The 14,999-nt window shown below is 56.4% G+C and overlaps 1 protein-coding gene across 1 annotated transcript in view; it reads left to right on the top strand.

Annotated features, from left to right (window-relative positions):
* The first annotated feature begins 1,325 nt into the window (after positions 1 to 1,325).
* The window catches only part of CSNK1G2 (casein kinase 1 gamma 2), a 42,363-nt gene continuing 28,689 nt past the window's right edge, over positions 1,326 to 14,999 (top strand). The window contains exon 1 of the mRNA XM_059489652.1: positions 1,326 to 1,474. The gene's annotated coding sequence lies outside the window, so the exon portion shown is untranslated. The remainder of the gene's footprint in view (positions 1,475 to 14,999) is intronic.

Genomic DNA, 14,999 nt, shown 5'->3' on the forward strand with positions numbered 1-14,999 from the left:
CCGTCCCGAGGCTGCCCCAGAGGGCCTGGGGTGGGGATGGGTGTGGGGATGAGGGAAATGTGCCCCAAAAAGGGGCTGGACCCCAAAGAGGGGCTGTATCCAAACACAGGGGCTGTGCCCCAAAACAGGGCTGTGCCCCAAAGAGGGGCTGTACCCCAGAGCAAGGTCTCTATCCAAATACAGGGGCTGTGCCCCAAAACAAAGGCTTTACCCCAAGACAGGGTCTGTACCCCAAAACAGGGCTGTGCCCCAAAGAGGGGCTGTGCCCCAAAATAGGGCTGTGCCCCAGAGCAAGGTCTGTATCCAAACACAGGGGCTGTACCCCAAAATAGTGGCTTTACCCCAAAACAAGGCTGTGCCCCGAAGAAGGGCTGTGGCCCCAAATACAGTTGTACCCCAAAACAGGGGCTTTACATCAATACATGGGTTGTACCCCAAAGCAGGGCTGTACCCCAAAACAGAAGCTTTACCCCAAAATAGGGATGTACCTTAAAACATGAACTTTGCCCCAAAACAGAGGCTTTCTCCCAAGACAGGGATGTACCTTAAAAGAGGGGCCGTACCCCAAAACAAAGGCTTTATCCCAAACGAGGGGCTTTACCCCAAACCAGGGCTGTACCCCAAAACGAGAACTTTACCTCAAAACAGGGCTTTACCCCAAACCAGGGCTCTACCCAAAACAGGGCTTTACCCCAAACCAGGGCTGTACCCCAAAACAGGAGCTTTACCCCAAAACAGGGATGTACCTTAAAACAGGGGCTTTACCCCAAAACGGTGGTTTTACCCCAAAAAGGGTCTGTACCCCAAAGCAGGGCTGTACTCCGTTCCGGGGCTCACTCACATACCAGGGCCTGTCCTATAACGGGGTCCATACCCCCCATGCCGCTCCCTGCAACAGGCCCGTGCCCCGCCTGCACGGTGGGATCCATATCGCGACGGCATCGCGATAACCCACACCGGAGCCACATCCACCAGTGGGGCCGGACCCTACAGGGTCTCCTACAGCGCGGTGTGCTCCCCGTGTGAGTGCCGCGCCCTCCATCCCCGCAGGGCGCTGAGGCAGCGCGGGCCCTGTCGCGACAGCGGCGCCGGTCCCGACAGCGGCGCCAGGCAGCGCGGGGTTAACCGGAGCTGCCGTAAAGCGCGCGGCGCTGCCGCACAGCCGCAAAGCCGCCGCCTGCCGGCCGCTATTCCCGAACGCGCCCTACGCCAGCGCCGCTGCGCCGCCACCCTCGCGCCCGCTGCGCTTGCGCCGCGCTCCGCCCCGCCGCCCGTATTCACCAAGCGCTTTTGCGCCGCTGGCGCGCGGGCGCGCACGGGCGCGCCGCGGCTCTTACGCCGTTGGCGCAGCGCGGGCCGTACGCCGTTGGCGCAGCGGCGGAGGGGAGGCGAGCGGGGCCGGGCCGGGGGCGCCGCCATGGGGGAGCGGCCGCGGGGCAGCGGCGCCGCCGCCCGGCGCTGAGGGACCGCCGAGGTAACACCGGGGGAGCACCGGGGGACGGCGGGGGCCCTGCGGCCTCGGCTCCGCTCGGCCGGCACCGGGGAGGGGCGGCCGGGCCGGGCGGCGCCGCGGGCGGGGGCGGCGGGGCCGGGGCGGTGGCGGGGGGGGGTTGAACGGCGGGAGGGGCCGGGAAAGAGGAGGGGGCTCCGGGGGTCGCGGGGGTGCCGGGAGAGGCCCCGGCTCGGCATGGAGAGGTCGCCGGGCGGTGGGGCTGAGGAGGGGTCGGTGTGGGCCTGGGGACAGTCGGGGGCTGTGGGGGTCACGTTGGCATCGGGGGCTGGGGAGGCTCTGGGGCCGCGCTGGGGTCAGGCCGGGCCGGTGTGAGGGCCCAGGGCCGCCTCGCCCCGTCCCTCCCGGCCGTGCCGGTTCTGTGGCCCCGGGAAGGGCTGCGAGCCCCCGGTGCCCCCGAGGCCGGGCGGGCGGCGGGGATGGGGTCGGATGGGCCCCGCCGTGTCCCCGCAGCCTGCCCCAGCCTCGCAGCGTGTTGGCTCCTTTGTATGTGGCTTTCCTCCCTCCGGAGGGCTTGGGAAGTGTTTATTTGGGGAAAGGACCGTACTGAAGCTGGTATTTCAAACGGCTTTTTTTTTCCTCAGCGAAGCGGGTGAGGATGAAAGCGAGGAAAGGGAAAAGTGCCCTCCTCCTCCTGCCCCCAGCAGACAGGAGCCGATTTGAGCTGTTGGAGGTTTGCAAATGAGGAGGCTCTGCCCGAGGCCCGTGGCTCCTGTGGCTGGCTGGCAGGAGGGAGCCGAGCCAGGGCTGTGCATCTCGGGCAGCAAACAACGGGAAGTTGTGGGGATGGTCAGGAAGGTGCCTTTTCTTTTGTGTGCTGGGCAGCGTGAGGACTTGCCGTGTTTGGTGTATTTTAAAGTTAAAAAGCAAAGTTTTACAAACGCCTTTTGAGTTGCCGTGATATCAGTCAGTTCCAAACAGTTCAAGTTAGCCTGGACCCGGGTTGAAAGGTGCGTAAAACCTTTGGAAGTTGCCTCCTTAACTTATCTGTTTGTTTTCCTTCCACACAACAAGTGGTTGGAGGTGTGGAAGTGCGTTCTGAGGGGTGTGTGAGTTCACCTGCCAGCCAGGCTGCCACACACTGTGTGCCCCCATATCCCCGCGGCCAGCACACAGGTTTGAAAACTGGGCCTTATGTAACAGATTGGAGCAAACGTTTGGTGTTTGCCAGTGGTCTGACAAAGAATTGCTGCAAATTAGGGCAGGAGGCCTCCATGGGGAGCCTTTGCCGTGGCAGGATAGGCTTGGCTGCTGTGAGGAACTTGCCAAAGATTTGTTGGTTTTGCTTTCATTTGGTACGGTGCAGATAGGGACGTTGTTTGGTCAGTGTTTTATCACTCCTGAGCAGCTCTGGGGTGCTGGAAGGGTTGTGGTGCTGCCTGGTCCAACACCACCAACATGCTCAGGTCTGTGGGAACGTGAGATCTGGAAGGGGTGCTCAGATCCCTGAGCCTGGAGAGGTGGTTTAGGGTTTGATCTCCTCTGTGAGGCCTTATAAATCACTTTAAAATCACTTGTGTCGCTCCTTTGCCTAAGCAGCAGCTGCTTTGTTTGCTCCTGCATCCACATGGTGCAGCTGGTGTGGTTTGCAGGGCAGAGACGGTGTCCAGGAGCTTCCCTGGGTGCTGTGGATGGGAGCTGTGTGCAGGATGGAGCTGTGTGCTGTGGATGGGAGCTGGGTGCAGGATGGAGCTGTGTGCTCCATGTCCAGCAGTTTTCCTGGCTGGAGCTGTGTTCTCTGCCCCCAGCAGCTTCCCTGGCTGGAGCTGTGAGCTCTGCCCTTGCTCTGGGTGCAGCTCCTGGCCCCGGTGGCTCAGCAGGTTCCTGGTGCCGCTCTCAGAGCAGCCTCCTCACCGTGCCCCTCGTTTTGTATTCCGTGTCAGAGCTCCTGTGCAGCCCAGGCTGTTGTCAAAACTGTTCATTCGGGAGTGACTCAGCGGATCAATGGGAGTGACATGAGGGCTGTGCTCGTGGACAATCAGTGGTTCCTCCCCCCCTCCAGCCCCTCTGGGCTGGAAGACACAACAACGTCTGAGAGCAGCTGCCAATAACCTCTCTGCTGGGCTCGGCCTGGCTGTGCTCTGGAGCTGTCTCCCCCTACCCAACCCCTTCCCTGTTGTTTCCTAGCTGGGATGAGCTGTGCTGGAGCAGCGCTCCTGTGCTTGGCTGTGCCTCCAGGTGTGTGCCTGGCCCTTGCAAGCCCAGGGTGGGTAGGAAGCTGTTTATCTCTGCCTTCAGACAGGAACTGCAGCTCCACAGGCGCTGAAGGGAGGGCCGAGGAAGCCTCGGGTGAGCAGCAAGCCCTGATGTGCTGTGGTGGGGTGAGCAGGAGAGCTGCAGCCCCTGGGCTGGGGTGGAGACCCTCCCCTGGCTCTGCAGGGTTTGGTAGCAGAGGGCAGCGGCCTGGTTTGCCCTGTGCTGCTCCTGGGACTGCCCACTGCACTTTGAGGAGTCAGAGCATTCCCTTGTGCTGCTGAGCAGGGACGCACTTGGGTGCCAGCACAGGAGCTTCCTGCGTGTGTTTGCCTTTTTGCTGAGAGCCTTTGGGAACAGCTCTGCCCACAGCCCTGTAATTGGGCTGTGCCTGGGCAGACGTGGCTCCTTGTGGGTGCAGTGAGGAGCTGTGAACCTGAGCCTCCTTCCTCGGCCCAGACATGGTGTGACCTGGAGTCTGCTTCTGTCCAGCTGTACCTGTGAGCTGGGAGGGAGAGCAGGTCCCAGCAGCTCTGGGGTTCTGCAGGAGGACAAGTCATCTTCCTGTCAGAAAAGCTCTGTGAATGGTTTTGGGGTTTCGTGAGAGGCTGCTTCTACTTCCTGCTGCCAGTTGCTGTCTCTGGGAGATTCATTGCTATAGAGGAGCAGCAGCTTTGGTTGTGAGGGAGGTAAAAAGGTGATTTTCTGCTGGGGTAGCTGAGTGTGGAGCTTCAGGCTCCTGTGTCAGACTCCCTGATTCACACCAGCTGCCCTCCTCCTCCTGAAGAACTCTAAATTCCTGCCCAGGCTGTAGCCCTGCAGCCCTTCCTGTGGGCAGCCCCTCCCTTGCCTGTTACATTGATGCATTATTTCTAATAACTGCCTTGGAAAAAGCACCAGGAACTGGCGTGACAGGACGAGGAGGAATGGCTTCCCCTGACACAGGGCAGGGTTAGATGGATATTGGGAAGAAATTCCTGCTTGTGGCAGTGGTGAGGCCCTGGCTCAGGTTGCCCAGAGCAGCTGTGGCTGACCCTGGAAGTTCCAAGGCCAGGTTGGATCAAAGGAGCCACCCTGGAGTAGTGCAAAGGATTAGGGGTGGAACTGGGTGAGCTGTAGGCTCCCTTCCAACCCAGACCATTCTGTGATTCCATTCTGAGGTGTTTCAGCACACCCCTGCCTTGTCTGTCCCACCCTGTGAGGTTTCTGTGATGCTCAGAGCTGTGAGCCCCCCACTCACAGCCCTCAGCCAGGAGGGAGATGGTGCAGGGGCTGTAAAACCACAGAACATCTCTCTGCCTTCCACTCACTGCCTTCAGAGCGTGCAGCAGCAGATCAGCACCCACCATCAGCCTGTGTGGTGTAGGAAATGGCTCTTCAGGTAAGCTGAAACTTCTAGGTAAGGCTTTGCAGGGTGGTTCAAAATGCTACAGGGAGCAGGAAGTCTCTGGTTTCACCCACCGCCCACAGTAAGGAGGGTTTGCTCCTGCACCACAGGAATTCAATTAGTTCTGTAAAGAGTTTAAATTGGCTTTTTTGGCTCCAGTGAGATGGTGGATAGGAGTTCTGTGTCTCCAGGAGGATCTCCCAGTGCTAGGGGGTCTGTTCTGCTGGGGGGGTGGTGGCAGTGGCCTTTCCAAGCAGTGCCCTGCTGTCACCTGCCTCCCCACTGCATCAGGAATTCAATTAGTTCTGTAAAGAGTTTAAATTGGCTTTTTTGGCTCCAGTGAGATGGTGGATAGAAGTTTTGTGTGTCCAGGAGAATCTCCCAGTGTTTATGGAGTCAGTTGTGCTAGAAGGTTGGTGGCAGTGGACTTTCCAAGCAATGCCCTGCTGTCACCTGCCTCCCCACTGCATCAGGCCCCTGGCACTTGAAACATCACAGCAGAATCCTCCTCACTCGTGGGAAACACAGCTCTTGAGGCCTTGTGGTGACAGTGAAACCAAGTGCTCTGTCTGTGAAAGGCTTGCACTGAGATGGTGACATGGAGGAAACCCAAAATCCTGCCCAGCAGGGTCCAGCTGAGCCGACCCCAGGCTGGGGAAGGGTCCCAGTGCCACAGCAGCACAAACACATCCCCTGGTGCCTGGGGACTGCTCTGAACCAGAGCTGGGCACTGCTGTGTGTTGTGCAGTGTCTGCAGGGCAGGGGTGGCAGTAAGTTGGATGTGAGAGCAGGATTTGGGATGAGGCAAGGCACTGTTGCCTTGAAAATAAGGTGCTCTTGGCCTCCCAGGGTGCTGGAGTCTGGAGGGAAGGAGCGTTAATTTTTGAGTCATTCATTTCTACATGTCCACCGAGCAAAGAATGTCCTGTAGCCCTTTGTTACTTAATGTTATGTAATGCTTTTTAATGAGGCAGGGCTGGCCTTTGCTTTCCCAGTGGTGAATGAGTTTGCAGGTGATGCACGGGCTTTGTCACCCTGTCAGGGATGTTCTTAAGTTAATAAACAGGGGTTAAGGTTGAGCTTGAGCTTGGATTTTGTGCAGCTTTCCTTTGGAGGAGCTTTGCAGCCCTGCAGCTGAGCAGTTTGTGCAGCAGGAGCGGTGCTGGGAGGGCTGTGGGGGTTCCCTGGGAGCACAGCCAAGTCTCTGGGGGTTTGTTCCTCTTCCCTGGCTGGGGGCTGCACAGTCTTGCTAAGAGGGGCTGCTTGGTGTGGGTGGCTGAACGATGGGCTCAAAAAGGTCAGTGGAAATCTAATTTAAACCCCAACAGAGCTGTGTTTGTGCTACAAAAGCTCCATTCTTGCAGACTCTGTCCTTGCCCAATGTTTTCAGGTAAAAAATCTCACTGCTTTTGAGGTAGCACCGAGGTACAAACAACAAAGCAAAAAACCCTTTTTTCTCTTATCCTTTTTTTAGCAGGGACTGTTGGCAGTGATGAAGTTTATACTCTGCTTGGTTTCCCTGGTTTGATGTGGGGAGAGGATGGTGCTTTCCAGCAACTTCTGTGCCGTGTGTGTGGGCGAGGGGCAAGCTGAGGCTTTTCTGGAATCCCCTCGCCCCCAGCTCTGCCAATTCCTCTCATCCCAAGGCAGTGCTGATTTGAGTCAGTCTGGTTTTGGTGGTGCCAGGCACAGGGAATGTTCAGGAAGGACTCTGGGGGCACAGGTGGGGTCTCTGTGCTGGTGGTGCCAGGTACAGGGAATGTTCAGGAAGGACTCTTGGGAGCAGAGGTGGGGTCTCTGTGCTGGTGGTGCCAGGTACAGGGAATGTTCAGGAAGGATCAGGTGTTGGGAGCACAGGTGGGGTCCCTGTGCTGGTGGTGCCAGGCACAGGGAATGTTCAGGAAGGACTCTGGGGGCACAGGTGGGGTCCCTGTGCTGGTGGTGCCAGGCACAGGGAATGTTCAGGAAGGACTCTGGGGGCACAGGTGGGGTCCCTGTGCTGGTGGTGCCAGGCACAGGGAATGTTCAGGAAGGACTCTGGGGGCACAGGTGGGGTCCCTGTGTTGGAAGGGGCTGCTCAGAGTGAAGAGCAGCACTTGGCTCTGGGAGTGCAGGGTCAGTGTGCTGGGGGATGAGGAGGTGTTGGTGCTCACAGGTACAGGCTGGTCTCTGCCTTGAGCCTTGGGAATTCCTGCTCAAACTTGCTGCAGCTCGTCCCTCCATGGGCTTTGGTGGCTGGGGAGGGAATGGGAAGTGCTCAGAGCTTTAACATTTCCTCCAGGGTGACTTGCAGCTGGTTTTAAAGCCACACTGTTTGCTGAGGGGTGTCTGTCTCATCAGGGGATCTCCCTGAGAGCTTGTCAGAACCCCCAGCAGATTCCCCAGCTTGAAGTGCCATCATAAGTGTCTTGGGAAGGAATTAGAGAGGAATTCCAGCATAGCAGAGATCTCCATCTCCCCCAACCATGGGGATGTTGCCAGGAGCAGCTTTCCACTGCTCAGTCCCTCTCCTGCTCCCAGGCCTGCTCAGAGCTGGCAGAGCTGAGCAAGAGCTCCTGGGCTTACAGGGGAATGAAAGGGAAACTCGTTCAACACACCCCGTGCTGAATTTAGCAGGATATAGAGCAAACCCTCTGAGTGTGAGTGTGTACCACATCTGTGCCATTTAACCTTTCTCAGGGTAACTGTTGAGGTGTTGTTTTTGGAGCAGACTCTGGTTTGGGTTGGTTTTTCCAGGGGCTCTCTGGGACCTGCCTGCACCGGGGCTGATGGAGCAGCCAAGCTCAGGCTTGGATCATCAGCAGCATCTGGACATCACAGAGCTGCTCTGGGGTGCAGCAAACCTGGCTCTGCAGGGCTCAGCTCTGCTCCCCTGATCCATGTGGGAAGTGCCCATGACATCCCAGGACCTGAGTGCTGCCAGGCTTCAGGTGTCCTGACCTCAGTGCACGTTTCTTTTTCCTTCTCACCCTTCCGTCTCCCTTTTACCGTGCTGCCATCTCTCTGACTGCTCTCCTGCCTTGCTGGGATGTTTTCTCACAAGAGCCAGCACGTGTGTGAGGGGCTGGGCTGCCTGCAGAGCAGGAACAGCCTGGAGCATCCTCTGCACTGAGGAGCTGGGCATGGCTGCATGGAGAGGTGGGCACCTTTGGGAATGCTGCTGGTGCAGCCACAGGCAGGCAGCACAAGGTGTGCAAATGCCCTGGGTGGCACCCATGGTTCCCAGCAGGTCTTCTCCAGTGTCTCTCTGAGGATATAAAATCACAGAGCTGGAGATGAGGCTCAGGCTGGTGCTGTGCCCGGTGCAGAGGATGCACTGCAGCAGCCTTGGCTGGGTGACAGCAGACACCTGAGGTGTGAGAAAGCACAAGCAGGGACAGTTCCCACTGCTGGTTGTGGTCCTGGCAGGGCACCTGCAGAGCCTGAAATCTGACTGCTCCCAGGAGAAGAGTGTCACACTCAGTGCTTTGCTCCTATTTTCGTTCAGAGCCAGAAATCAAAGTCCAGAGCGGTGCTTCTCCAGCCAGAATCATTGAAAGGCACTTGTTGTTGTTTTAGGGCCAATATTTAACTTGTGCCTTCCATGAGGAATGCCTGTTAGACTCCAAATATTTGCCTTAAGGAAGAAGTTTGAGGGAAGAATGTCCAGAGCTGGTGGGGAAGCAGGAGGGATTCAGGAAATGAGTAGAAGCCTGTGCATGTCCAGGTGTGTGTGGCACACACAGCCTGTGTTCCCCTGGCAGGGCCCTGGCAGGTAGGAGCAGCTCTGGCTGAGCCCTGGTGTGGAATGGCTGGGAGGAAATGTTTGTGTGCTGGAGCTCAGGGCGTGTCTGCTCCCTCAGCCCAGTCCTGCCTGCCAAGGGGATTTAAAGGCACAGGCTGGGAGCTGCTGCTGTGGGCAGCCAGGCTGAACTTGCTGATAAAAGCAGCTTATCAGAAAATAAATGCCTTGCTGCTTTTGCTTTCGCTGTGCTCTGTGGTGGCAAGGGTTCATCAGCTGTGAAATCCTCTGCAGTGGATCCTGCTAATGGCAGGATTTCCATTCCCTGGGCTGGCTTGAGTGGGGTGTTCATGTCTTCTCACCTTTCATTGGGATCCTTCACCTTTCATTGGGATCCTTCACCTTTCATTGGGATCCTTCACCTTTCATTGGGATCCTTCACCTCCCTGTGGGATCCTTCACCTCCCTGTGGGATTCTTCACCTTTCTGTGGGATCCTTCTCACAGAGTGCCCCCACAACCAGGTATAGCTTGCTGCTGGTTCAGTGCTGAGCTTGTCCCACGTTTCTCCCAGGGCTGTGTGCTGGTGGATGTCAGAATTCAGGTCAGGGTTTGGTGGCACCTCAGGCTGGTTGTGGTGTATGGGACACAGGGATTGACAGGAGCCTGATTCCCTTCCCAGCCCCTCTCTGCTCACAGGGCAGGTGAGGAGTTCTGGGTCTGCCTGGGAAGTCTGAGCTTCCTTAGCTCCATGGTTACCCTCTGCCCTGACTTGTCATGCTCTGTGCTGTTCATTGGATGGTTTTGGCTGGGTTTGACTGTTTTAGGCCTGGATACAGAGAAAACATGTTTCCTCTTGAAGCAAAACCAAAGGCATGTGAGGCTGTTTTGTGGCTCAGCACAGCTCTGAAAGTTTGGGAACTTCTTTGTGCCAGTGTGGCAAAGACCTTGCAACCAACCCTTAGGCCCAGCCTGAAGCTGAGCCAAGCCCAGTCTGGCTCTTAGTCCCAGCTTTGGTGCTGGGGAAGCAAAGAGGAGTGAGAGCCCCATCCAGCTTGGAGGATAGTGGGATGCTGGGCAGCTGTGGGAAGTCTTGGTCTCTTTCCATAATGAGAGTTGATGGGTTTAGGCCCACAAATTGGCTGCTTAATGAATGAGGGAGCCAGGGGAGCTGTATCCTGTCTGCAGGGGTTGAAAGAGGTGATGTAGACTAGAAACATGAGTAATTAACTCCAAAAAACCAGGAGAATTTGGGGTTTTGGATGGAAGTGTGTACTAGAGAAGGGTGAACGTGTGTTGGCTGGGATTTCTGGGACAAACCAGAGAAGTGAGAGCCCAGAAATGAGGGAGAAAGGACAGTCTGTTCGTGCAAATAATGTTCCAGGTATTAATAGCAGCAGGATGAAATGGGTCCTCCTGGGGGTGTATCCTACATGTCCCTTCATGGCAATGATCCCTCTGATTTTATAAATCAAGCCCTTTGTGTAGGGTTGAAAGAAGCAGGTAAGGGGAAGGGAGGAACCAGCAAGGGTGTAGCTGTTTGAGAGAATCTTTGGGATGAACCCCTTGAAAGATTCCCAGTGCACAGCAGCACCTCTTCAGCTGTGTCAGTCCTGTGCTCTTCCTGTTCAGTCCTGGCCTTCTCATCCTTGCAAAATACACAGGTGGGGGGCGAGGGAAGATGAGAAAAAACCCTTTGGAATGTGCCTTTCTGATGTGGAGCTTGGTGCAAACCTGACCAAATCCTTAATCCACAAAACTGTCCCAATGCTTAATAAAGGGCTGTGAGGCTGATCCTCTGTGTGAGGGATGGAGGAGTGAAAAGATCCTGCACAGCTTGTGCTGTGACCAGCAGTGGGATGTAGGTCTCTGCTCCTTGTTTTGAAACTCATCCCTCCCTGCAAGGCAGCAGGCTGGGGTGCTTGCTGGGCTTTAGGAATTTGTCCCAGTTAGTCTCCAGTTAGTTGTGAATCTCTGTTCTCTATCCTCTTTTTTTCTCTGAGATCACAGATGCTTCCATGCCCATCTGTGAAATAAGCAGGTCACCTCCACACCTTTGAGAGGCTGCAGGGGAAGCTGGAAAGGATTGAGCTGCTGATGGTCCTGTAGTAGAGGGGGTGGGAAGATGAACTCATGGATCACTCCCTGCTTCCCTCACGGTGCTGCTGGCTCTTGCAGGGAAGCTGATGGATGCTGTCATGGCACAGAGCATCCCTCTGCCCCAGTTATTCTGCAGGAAACATTAATTGCATGGTGCTGCTCTTTTCTCCTCATGGTCTGTGCTGTGGGTTCTGCCTGTGGCCCTGGAGTGCTGTCCCTGCTGGGGAGGAGAGCTGGGAGCCAGGGAAGCAGCAAATCAGCTCCTGCTCCTCTGCAGCAGGGAATCTGACAGTTCTTTGGGGAGAGGTTCCCCAGTTTGCCCCACTGGATGCTCACCCTTCCCTCCCCTCTTGTCCCCCCAAATCTGTATGGTTTGGCAGTCATTTGAGGGGAAATATATGGGGCTTGGAGCAGCCTTGGGAAGAAAGCAGAGGGAAAAATGTGGGACAGCTCAGCTGGGCAGAGCTGCAGCTCTGCCACCCAGAAATGGAAACAGCCCTTGTCACCAGTGGGAATGACATCCCTTCCACCCACCCTGCTCTGGGATCTCCAGGACAAGGGACCTGCTCTAGCTGAGCTGGTGGTGCTCCCCCTTTCTGTGTGACCTCAGGAGAGGTGGGAAGCTGTGATTAACTGTAGTTTGGTGATTGAAGGGATAACTGATCCAGGCACCCCTTTTTTTCCCTGCCTTGCTTTGCAAAAGGCCCCCCCAGATCTGCCAGTGCAGCTGCTTCCTAACCTGGTTCTGTCAAGAGGATATGGGTTAAGGGAAAAAAAAATCCTACAATTAAAAGTGTTTCTGCCAACCCAGATCCTGCTGACAGAAAAGGGGTTGGGAGTGCTACACATGACAGGAGGCCAGGCAGATCTGTGCAGAGTGACAGTCCCCAGATGGCTGAGGAGCAGGGAACCCTGCTGGCACACACAGCTCAGGCCTTTGGCAGCCAGGCTGGAATTGTTCTGAATCTGCTGAGTTGGGCTCTTTGTGGGTCTGTTCCCCCCTTTAAACTGGAGCTGGGGTGTGCATGGCTCATTAAAAACAACTTCCAGAATATTCAACTTGCCCCTTGCCCCCATTCCTTGTGGGATGAGTATCCCACATCTTGGAGGTGGGAGGTGGAACTGTGGTTTCCGTTCCTCCAGTGCTGTGTGTTGTCTCTGCCTCTTCCTCCCCTGTCCCAGGCAGGGCTGGGAGGGAGCCCTGCTTGAGGTGCTGGGCAAATCTGTGTCACAGCTCTTGCCCATGGGAGTGATCACAGAATCCCAGAATCATTTAGGCTGGAAAAGACCCCAGAAATGGAGTCCAACCTGTGACCAATCCCCATACTGTCACTCAGCCCAGAGCACTGAGTCTGTCCAGTCTTTGCTTATATACCTTCAAGGGTGGTAACTTCACCATCTCCCTGACAGCCCCTTGCAATGTTTAACAACCCTTTTTAAGAAGAAATTCCTGTTGATATCCAGCCTGTGTTGATGAAGGTGACAGCTTCTCTGGTTTCTTAAAGCTGTCTGGTTTCTCAAAGCCACCCAGGTGAGCTTTGGCTCTCCTGTCAGGAGCTGGTTGCTTTGCCACACAGAATTCCCAGCTCCTCACTGGGGCTGCTTGGAGCTGCTGGACTGAGGGGTGGCACCTTCTTCTGCCTGAGCTTTTGGGTGCTCCCAGTGCCTCCCTGGCTCTGCACTTGGTTCTCTGCTTGGCACAGAACGGCTCACCCTCCCAAGCTGTTGGATTGGGTGTCCCTCCTTTCCCACACCTCTGTGGTGACAGCCCTGGAGTGGCAGAGCTGGGTGGTGTCCATCTTACCCTGGCAGGAGGGCAGCCACTCTTCAGGTGTGGCACAGGTTGGGAGAAGGAGCAGGAGGGGAGTTGCTGGCTGCAGGCATCTGCTCCATCCACCTCCTGGAAATGTGAACCAGGAAAAAAATCTGAAACCAATCTGGCAATCTCCAGGTCAGGCCTCTGACCCACTCCTGGGCTGTGCCCTGTGCCAGGTTACCGCTGCCCTGTGCCAGGTTACCGCTGCCCTGTGCCAGGTTACTGCCCTGCCTGGAGAACACACCTATGGTCTGGGCCACCATCCCTGCAGGTGACCTCAGAGGGCACAGCAGCCTTTGGGGACTTTGGGGATTTTCTGCCTCTTCTGCCGCTGCTTTCTGTGTGACATGTGGCAGTGTTGTGCCTCAGTTCCCTCTTCTGTAATGACACTTTCTTGGTGACCTACTCTGAGGCAGCTGCTGCAAGGAGCAGAGTGAGAGCCGGGGGAGCATTGGTCTGGAAAGCCCCTGGAGCCTGTGACTGGGACATTGGAAAGATAAGATGGCTGATGCTGCTGCTTGGATTGTTTCCCAGCCTGCTGGGAGAGAAGGAGGTGTGTGTCCAACCCCAGGAGCCATATGGTGTGGATGCCAACACAGGAGAGCAAATGGGATCTCTTCTGGGGTGTCCCACCTTGTGTGTCATGTAAAGAATTTGCAGTGGCAGCATCCACCCCTGACATCATCTGCTCTCCCTGGTGGCCTGGACTCTCCAGGAACAGAGGGGGTTTTCTCATGCATGGCTGCTTGGAAAGCTGTGGTTCAGATAAGGCAAGGCAGCAGCTGAGGCATGGGGATGTCCTGCCCTCCAGAGATGGTGCTTTCCAGAAGAGTGAACGTCACCTGTGTCCCTGGCACAGGAATTGTGAGGCTGGTGCAATTCCTTGTTGGGATTCCCCTCCTGCCTGTGCCCTGCACACAAGGATGCCGTGCAGACAGAGTGGAGGGAGTGGTTTTGCTCATTCTGTGCTCATTAGAGGCTGCAGGGAAGGGAAATGAAACCACTTCTAGCTCTGCTAAATTCTGATCTGCTGCTCCCTGGAAGTTGGGAGCGAGCTGGGATACCCTGTGCTGTTCAGATTTGTGCTGTGGGGAGCCTGTGGTGTGAGTCAGGGCAGCAGTCTGTTCCCTGCTCCTGAGCTTATTTAGGAGCTGCTCCAAAGGCTGTGGGGGGAGCAAGTCCTGAGTGTGTCACTGTGGTGTCCCACTCTGTGAGGAGAGTGCCAGGCTTGCCTGTGCTGGTTTCAGTCAAGTTCCTCTGTGGGGAGGAAATCTCCTCCAGGTGCATGAAAGGTTTTCAGACCCAGCTTGGGCTTGGAGGAGGAAGAGAAGGGAAGGGAGACATAGGCATCCAGAAGTTTGCTTTTGTTATGGGAGATGTGTTGGGAAATGTCTCTTTTCCTTTGGAGAACGACTGTTGATCCCATCACCCTGCCTTCCACTGATCCCCTCACAGTGCCAGTAGGAACACACATGAGGGATCTCTGAGGACATCCTTGAATGGCTCATGTTCTTCCTCAGCTCTTGCACATCTCCCAGCAGCTGACAGCACTTGGATGTCCCTGTGTCCTCCCTGCTGCTGCTCCTGGCCCGTGGGATGCCAGAGTGGTTCCTGCTCTGGAAGCAGAGCTGTCCCACGAGGAGCTCTCCCACAATGTGTGGGGGGACATCCCACCCCTCCATGTGCTCAGATCCTCTGACTCACACCAGAACAGCTCTGGAGGCTCCTCTGGAGGCTCATCCTGCTGTGACAGGGTTGGATCATCCCGTGGGCAGTGTCCCCCTCCAGAGATGGGGCGGCTCCCCGGGGAGAGGGGGTGGCTGGGGACAGCAGTGCTTCTCCAGGGAGTCCCATGGGACAGAGATCCCCTCACCTCATGGTGTTGGGGCTGCAGGGGATCCCCTTCTCAATGTCTGAGAGCTGCTCTCAGCTTCCCCATGCGTGGGAATTGATAAAGGAGCTGATAAAGCTGTGTCAGCATGGAGCTGTTGTGTCACACGCTGGCTGCACTGATGGCTCAGGGTCCAGGGCTGCCTGCCACAGCTGGGGACTCTGTAGCTTGTGACAGTGGCACTGCAGCCCCTCCTGGCATCTTGTGAGAATGGCTGCTGTCATGTCCTGCCTCAGTTTCTGCCCTCAGAGGCCTGTGGTTACATAAAGGAGGAAGCTTTTGCTGTGGTGCCTTCTCAGTGGGTTGTAGTGGAGAGTGTGGACCCTGCTCTGCTTTCAGTGCATGGAGAGAAGTAATGGCAGCATACACAGCACTGTGTGTG

Source organism: Ammospiza nelsoni, chromosome 27 (genome assembly GCF_027579445.1).
Source record: "Ammospiza nelsoni isolate bAmmNel1 chromosome 27, bAmmNel1.pri, whole genome shotgun sequence".
NCBI classification, from domain to species: domain Eukaryota; kingdom Metazoa; phylum Chordata; class Aves; order Passeriformes; family Passerellidae; genus Ammospiza; species Ammospiza nelsoni.